This window comes from Poecilia latipinna, unplaced genomic scaffold (genome assembly GCF_001443285.1).
Source record: "Poecilia latipinna isolate Pla-1442-1.1 unplaced genomic scaffold, P_latipinna-1.0 Scaffold194, whole genome shotgun sequence".
In the NCBI taxonomy this organism is placed as follows: Eukaryota; Metazoa; Chordata; class Actinopteri; order Cyprinodontiformes; family Poeciliidae; genus Poecilia; species Poecilia latipinna.
The window spans coordinates 129,942-138,317 of record NW_015112810.1 but is presented as its reverse complement, the minus strand read 5'-3'; the positions used below and the strand labels follow the sequence as shown (position 1 = coordinate 138,317).

Below are 8,376 nucleotides of genomic sequence, written 5' to 3'. Positions count from 1 at the left end.
TCCTAATTTCGTGAGCCCTTTGATTAATTGAGGGTGACTCTATAAACTTTAGGTAGGCACAAAAAATATATATATTGCCTCCATCTGTTTTTGTTCACTAACTGCAGTTAGTCTAAGAAATGTTCAAGTAAAATCTGATGATGTATCTCTTGCTGTTTGCTCTGGGAGAAATATGGATGAGGGGAATAAAACCAGTGATGTGTTAGAGCAGCCACTGCACACAAATCATTTCAACTGTTCTTAAGTACACAGAGGCTGTGACACAGAGGCTGAGGCTACAGTTTTATTGGGTGGGAGCACATGTGTGTGTTTCTGTGTGTGAAAGTGAAACGGTGAGGCTGCAGGAGGGAGAAATCAATATTTCATCTCATCAGGTGTTTATCTGAAGGGCCGTGCAGTAAATGTCATGATGAATGGTTAGAGGTGGGCTGGGAAAACGCACATTACGCTAACAGGTCTGGGCCTTCCTCAAACATGCTTATAAACAGGAATAAAAGGAGGCGGAGACAAGAGGAGAGCAGATTCATTCATATGCATGCACCACTGAGATGCTAGCTGCATTTTCTTCCCTTTATCAGTTGTTTAAAACTTAGTTTACTTGAAATGTAACCGTATGTGACTGCAGTCTTCATCTTCATAGTGACAGGTTCCCCAAATGTCAGTCAGTAACTTCAGGTTCCCACTGGGGTACAGAAACGAGAACACAAACAGGCCTGATATACGAACAGTGGGTAACCCTTGGTAATCCCTCGTGTCTGCCGCCTCTCCCAGGCAGCTGTGTCGCTCCGTCTTTGTGCTTTTGAGCGGCGTGTGTGTCTGTGCACGTGTGTGTGTGTGTGATTCCAGAGAGATTTGTAAGCCCCATAGCTCACAGAGAGAGGCGCTAACAGATTACCACTAGCCAGTCATTGAAACATATATACAGGCTAAAGCGAGCCGTTGAGTTCATTTCCTCTCCAGGTAGGGGGATAGTGAGGTTGCACTGGGCTAACCTGAGAGAGTTAAAAAGTCATTTCCCAATGATTTGTGGGCTATTTTGCCAATAATTTTGAAGGCTAACCCTGTTGAGTTACAAAAAAAACAAAAAAAAAAAAAAAAAATGCACTTGATGGGCTGAATCGAAGCCGACTCTAGCCAGGGAATGATAATAAACAGCCGGTGTGCATATGCATGTGTGTGTGTGTGTGTGTGTTGCAGGGGAACATGGGGAAATGTGGGTGGAAATAAAAATGCCAGAAAGCATAGAGTCGTCTTGACAAGTGCAGCATTCGCAGACAGGTTGGATGTGCTTAAGGCCTAGCTGCCAGCATGCATATAGTTTTACAACATGTAACATTAGGATGAGCATTATATACAGAGAACAGGACGGTGAAGGACAGGGAAAAGTAATTAGGATGCATGGAGAACCAGTCTGAATAAACATAAACTGCAGGGCGAAATGTTAAACTTGCAGCTCTCTAATAAATAAAGTTAGAATGCTTTGCAATTATGTGGATATACCATCTTATAGGAGCACGTCTTAAACAAATCAAAATATTTTTTTGTTGTTTTTTTGTAATTAGTTTCTTTCTTGTAACTGCTGAGATAGTTTGGACTAAAGCCCACAGAGCGCATTCAAAACTGGTCGGGCCAATCAACCACCTACACAATCCCATACTAATGACTTACTGCAGATCACACATAATTATGAGATAATGATTTCCTTAGAGATTAAGAAAAATCTTTACCACTGCTGTTCAGATACTGCCAAAGAACTGTTTTCGACTGTTGGATAAATTGTCTGGCATCCTTAAAACATCCACCGGTGTCAAAACACCAAACTCTTTTATAGCTTTAAGGAGAATATTAATCACTGTGGCTTTCTGAAGTGTTAAGATGTCAGGTAATTGTGTTAAAAGTTTCTTTCTGTTCAAGTTCAAGTTCAAGTGAAAAATATATAATGTACTAAAAATTGCTTGCATGGTGCTCATTTTGCATGATATAAACATAAATAATCTTGGCTTATAATGTCCCTTTTTTGTTGGAAACATTTCAATAAATTCCTAATAGTTTCATTCGTTTTACTTCAGAGAAACCTGACATTTTAAGATGACATTTGAGAGCCATTTTGGATGGTGTAGACCCGTGTTGACATTTGAGCCCTCATGGATGTAGCCCTATAATAACAGAATCATATTTATTATGATAACGTAGCAAAGTGAGAAAAATAAGTTGCATTCAGGCAGAAAAATTCATAGTTGAAGGTTCAGGAGTCGACTATTTGGGAAAAAGCAAACAAAAGTGTGTCAAAGGAGTATCCACTTAATTGTAGCTGCGCGTCCACTGACCAAGTAATTTTGTCAATTTTTCTATAAAATCAGTAGGCAAATTAAATTAATCGCTATTGCACTGAAAATTCCTGCTCTAGACGTTACATTTAACCTGCACATCCAGTGTTGCACAGCAAAACTACGTCAACTTACAGTAGATAGAAGAAAAATGTGTGAAGAGCTCAAAGTTTGGCTAAGCAAGCACATCATTAGCTAAGCTTCCTCCACATGCAGTGGCAGCCAACAAATCCGCCTGCAGTCTGACTACCTTTCAAACCTCCATAGGAGGCTTGGAAAAGATTTCAACTGGGAGGGAAAGGAAGTTGAAAAAGTGAACTTGTGAAAGAACTCAAGACGAAGAGTGTCAGATGGTCTGATTTACTGATTTGCTAAGTAGAGATGCCAAAACTGTTTTGTACAAAAGGAAAAAAAAAAAAAAACACCTGTTGGCAATGTCAAGATAAAAAAAAAATTGTTTTCAAATAGTGATTTTATTTAAGGCAAACTATCGGAACAAAATATTACTTCCCCCCCGTTAAATAATAAATTAACCACTTCTTTTCAAATCGAAGTTCAACATCTGATTACTGCCAGACGAGTAGAAACAGGAAGTCTATTAAGTCCTTTTCAGACTCATCTATCAGCCTGAAAAGAGTTACCAAGTCATTTCCTAGGCTGTTGGGCTCCAATGAAGGATATTATCTACAGTTGGAGAAAACATGGAAGAGCGATGAGTAGGAGAGTTTGGCCTCTGTTAAGATCAGTGTTTGTGATTTAGCAATAAGAAAGGAACTGGGCAAAAATAGCAGAAGAGTTCAAAGAAGCAAAGGGAAGACGTCCATCTCACATTTATCAAACGCCATCTTCATGAAGACAAAACGTTGGAGAAAATATTTTGTGGAAGTGGAAATTTTTTTGAAAAGTTGGTGTTCCTCCTGTTACATCTGGTGTGAAACTAACAGCATTTCAGAAAAATACTGAAGATAAATCACAATGGAGGGGATGTAATGGTTTAGAACGCAAACGACTTACAATAACTGATGTTACCTCTTTTCTATAGAGGTTGACCGACAATTAGTTTAATGATATTACGCTAAACTGCACTCAATGTTCCTGAGTTTTTGCTTCCAAAAGTGGAACTACCACTTCTTAGGTTTAGATGACCGCTCTTCACATACGGCCAACAAACGAATGAAAAGAGTTGAAAAGTTTTTTTAATAACCACTTTAAGGTTTCCTGGGTGTGTTGGTGGTTGGTGGTGCTGTAAAGCTCCCAGCTCAGACTTGTGTGAATGTGTGAAAATCCTTCCTGGAGCGACCTCCACAGCGTGTTGACATGGGCGTGCTAATAAGGCTTGAAAGAGAAGCTGAAGCTGATGATGTCTTTGCTCTTTCACTTCCACCATCTTGTCAGATCTCTGTTTCAGTCAGATTCACCGAGATGAAAAAATATCAGATGTTATACGTTGCTTTTTTTTTCCTCACAAAAAAATAAAGGAATCTTCTTCTTGCAACAGTTAAACTGAAGATACAGTTAACTTTCCTGATAAGCTAAGACAGAAAACCACGACTGAAACTGAAGTCGTACATCGACACTAAAAGAATGCACTGATCCATTTTTTTTTTCCTTGTTTCTCTTCTTGTGACACCTTCACAGATCACACCATGGTGTCCTTCCTGACCTTTTCTTCACCACCTTCTCCTGCTGCATACGTGCTGTTGCTAATATAACGTTAAGCGTGTTCCCCTGACAACACTGTGCTTCCCATCAACACCTGACTCCCCGGATTAGGTGATAGTGAAATCGAGTGCCAGGCTCAAACCTGGTTGGAGGGCGGTTCGGCTCATTTGTAGCTGCACAACGGCCGCCCAAGGCAGCGGAGACAGGATCCCTTGAGAAACGGCTGGCATCTCTTTTTATTAATCAGAGAAAAAGAAACAAACAAGGTGGAATGGGCTGAGAGCTAATAAAAGAACGAGAGCTTGAAATGTCAATGGTGGATCCGTAATAGCAGCATAATTGCGAAAGTACCTGTGCCATTTTAAGCTAAGTGCCGTTTCTGACAATTGTGCAGCTTATGCAAGACGTGAACATTGCAGAGTTGGACACTGGAACCGAAGCAGAACAGAGTTTGTGAGGATTGTTTGTATTGTTTGGAATGGGATTTTGTAGGGTAGTTATGAGCAAATACTTATTTTAACGTGTTTGTTTTAAAAATAAAATGAATCCTTAGCTATCTTAGTCTTCTAGCAACAGTTAAAAAATCTTACATTTTGTGACTAAACTGACAAGCAATGGTTAAGAACATCAGTACAAAATGGTTTGTTTACACACTGAAAGGAGGGAAAAGGGATAAAATGATGACCCGTATTTTTATGTAGTGATTTGGACAGGTGGGTTTAAACCATAATAATCCACAAACAAGTCAACAAAAGTATTGCTGGTCACAAACTTTCTTTTATCCTCTAAACATGAAAACCGTTCTATGTTTCTATCCTCGCTTCAAATATTTGGAGTATTCTGCTTGCAGAAAAAAAAAGAAAAAGAAAAATCCATTAATTTGTGCTTTATGGTGTAATTTTCTGTGCATGAGTGTAATGGTTCTCAAAAGCTTTTTTTGTTTGTTTCCAGCCATGATATATGTAACATTAATGGCTCCATTAGCCTGTGTAAGTGATAGGAGGCTGCCACCGGTAACATTAATGTTAACGTTCCACACAGATCATTTCAGATGTGCCTGTGAAAGCGAAAGACAGCCAGCGCTTCGGCGCACACTTCATATTTGCTATTCGTGTTCGACCGAACAGTAAATCAAGAGAGGTGTGTCGGTGAAATCTTCACAGACTCATAACTTCCCACAACAACATGCCATATCGCCGCGGCAAATCAGATTTGCGTGCCAACTGTGCAGTGTCTGCATAAAACGAAGCGGAGGCTTGGTGAATTGTGTTTTATATGCACGCATGAACTCTGACATCTATTATCAGCTTGACAAAACGTGATATTTTGTTTGTTTTATTTTTTTTTATTTCCAGCTATGTTGGCGTTTTTCCTTGTTTTTCTTGTGAATAAAGGCATAACAAATAATTGCTCTCGGTAGAAGCGCGGAGGATTAAAGTTTAAACACTGCTGTTATTTATTCATTCGGGATTCCTCTGAACAGCTGATAAGAAGCCAAATTAACCCACTGCTGCTGTGTGAGCCCGCCATCTAATGTGGTTCCAGCAGTTTAGAGTGCTGCCCCACTGAAACCGATACAATGACACCACTGTTTGTTGCCGTTCCTGCTAAAGAGGTGAACAAAGCCTTAAAATGAAGAAATCTTTCACTGCGGCAGAACAATCTCCATCTACTACTGAGACGTCCGTGACTTTCTGGTGGGGATAGGGGAAAGTCTCCAGTAAGGAAGGAAGAAAGGCATCAGAAAAAGTCTTTGACATGATAAACATGTTAGAATCCTCTTATTTTATCAAAAAGCAATCAACATTGAAAAAGAAACTTTGTTAGAATTTCTTTTTAATACATATTTCTTTGAACTTTCAGGCTTTTTCTCTTCTTTCTCATTCTGACCTTGAATACAATTAATTTAGAAGATGTTTTACTCTTTGTGGCTCATCGCTTTGTTCCCCACATGAATTCATTCCCTGCATAATTGCTGAAACCTTTGAGGTATTCCATTGCTTTTTTCTCACAATTTCTGTCACTCTACTAGTTCATTATCTTCCTTAATTATGAAGCATTTTAAAGCTGTCTTATCGAGAGTTTTAGATAAGGTCATTATCTATATTTTATCATGCAGGCAGGGAAAGCTTTTGTGGACTCTAGGCAGTTTAGACATATTGTGTTTGCCCTCCATGATAGGCCCAAGAGAGGGCAGGCAGTATTTAAATGTCCAGTCCAGGTCGTCTTGATGATATGTTAAGGTGATATTTCAGAGGCATAATTGCCGATGCTGCATAAAAAAAAGCATGGTGGGAGTGCAAACAGTATATTATTTGTCTGAAATGTGTGCGTTTCTGCCAGCGATCTGTAAAAACTGAATGATTTCTGTGTGAATAATTAGCTGTTGCAGGTCAGTGGAGCTGATTTGCTGCAAACAATTTTTCCAAAAGCTTAGAAACACAACAGTTATACTACAATGTAACTGTCTTATGTTGTTATAGCTTATGAAGATGCACATTGTTAAGTAATTAAAGTCCTGGCATTGTTGTTTTATAGATCTGACATATTGGCAACAGCACAATAACTACATCATTTAGTCTCTTTCTGCACTATGCAGATGCTCTGTATACACTGATAAAGGTTTATGTGCTTAATGCATGGATCAACAGATAGAAATAGGTGATGGGACTTTTCTTTAGCCTAATCTTAAAACTAATAATCCAACCACTAGGGGGCATCCCACTAATAAGGTGTGTGTAGATAACTGAAGGTTTAGCCTCAGATGGTTAGGCACCTTAAAAAAGAAGACAAAACATTGATATTGTGCTAGAAAATAAAATGTTCTCGACTTTCTGCAGCAGCGTAAAAAATTTATTCGATTAGACACATTATACATAAACACGGGTTGATGTTTCAAAGATTGTGCTTCAGTTCTTCATGCTAATTCCCATAGAAAAGGTGCCCAAACATACGTGTCGAAACAGAGCAGTTTGATTGTAAAGAATATTTAATTTAAGTTGGACTGTTCTCGATAAGACTCATTTGAGATTTCTGTTGTGTACATAATTCTCCAAATGATAGAAACTTTTACTTGCCTGTTTTATGGTATGTTGATTAACGAAACATATATACATAACAGTTTAAATGAGATTAGGATGTGTATTTTCTTTATCCTAAATCAGATTACAACCAATGTATTTGTAACTTTCCTGTCTCTTAGCAACCTGTATATGCACAATTTGAAGGTAAGCGCACTTCTCCCCAATTTCTCCTCCACACTAATCCCAGTACATATTATAATCATGACACTATATCTATTTACACAGAGGTTGTAGTTTATTTTCACCTCTGGATGTGATTACATCTCTGTCTTAGCATTAGCCAACGATAGCCACCAAGCTAAGTGAAGACTAGCTGCCACTGCTCACACCTGGCTAGTTCACACTGCAGGTAAAAACCCATGAATGCTTCAATACTGTCACAATATTGTAAAAATGTTGAAGATACTGCAAAAATATTCCAGTACCAAGCTTACAATGCTGGTTTTAAAGCTCTTTAAAACTCAAATGTTATATTCCTTTGGTCCTTCCAGTCAAATCCAGTCCTCAGTTCAAAATCCTCTTTTCTTGCCTGCAAACATTCAGGCTTCAGCTTACAACAGTAAATTATTTTTAAAAAGCAATAAGAATAAAACTTTACAGATACTAAAACGGAAGCAGCACAGCTCGAGAGCAATACGTCGCCGCAAGTTTGGAACAATAAAAGACCAATTAGTCACTTTCTCAGGGAGAACTCATATTCTTTTCATTCAGTGCTGACAGTCGTACAATTACACAGTTGGACGGTATCATAATTTATGTTCTCATTAACCCTAATTTGTGGCAGATTTGAAAGCTGGAACACTTTTCCATTGTTTCTGAAACTCACAGCAAGGAATGCTAATTGAAATGCTTTGCCAGGCTTGCTAACCGAAGAGTCAATTTCAGAAATATGAGATTTGGAGGCGGCAAAGTTCTTCTGAAGATCACAGCAAATTTCACAATACAGCAGAGAGCACAGGTCACACGTTTTCACCTGCTGTAGTTATCTTTTGAAGGAATGCAGTTTCAAAACACACACAGATCTATGATTTGCCCAGAATGGCCCAGTGCTTTGAAGGAATCATGAATCTGGCAGCAGCTTGGTTGAAAAATATCAGATGGAGAAAAGAGGCAGGAAGTGAAGAGAAAACGGAAAATCATCATTTCAGCACCAGGCATACAACCAAGATGCCTAAGCTGACAGGGATTTATTTCCATATAATTTTAAGGTTCAGTGGTTGCAGTCTTTTTTTTTTTTTTTTTTTGGAAAATGGGTTTTTTTATTTTTAAATTACCATTTTACAACATTAAAAAAATTTTGGAAG

At 38.5% G+C, this 8,376-nt stretch overlaps 1 protein-coding gene across 1 annotated transcript in view; it reads right to left on the bottom strand.

Annotated features, from left to right (window-relative positions):
* Positions 1–1,171: 1,171 nt before the first annotated feature.
* The window catches only part of cfap221 (cilia and flagella associated protein 221), a 35,615-nt gene continuing 28,410 nt past the window's right edge, over positions 1,172–8,376 (bottom strand). Inside the window, exon 26 of the mRNA XM_015030853.1 lies at positions 1,172–1,200. The gene's annotated coding sequence lies outside the window, so the exon portion shown is untranslated. The remainder of the gene's footprint in view (positions 1,201–8,376) is intronic.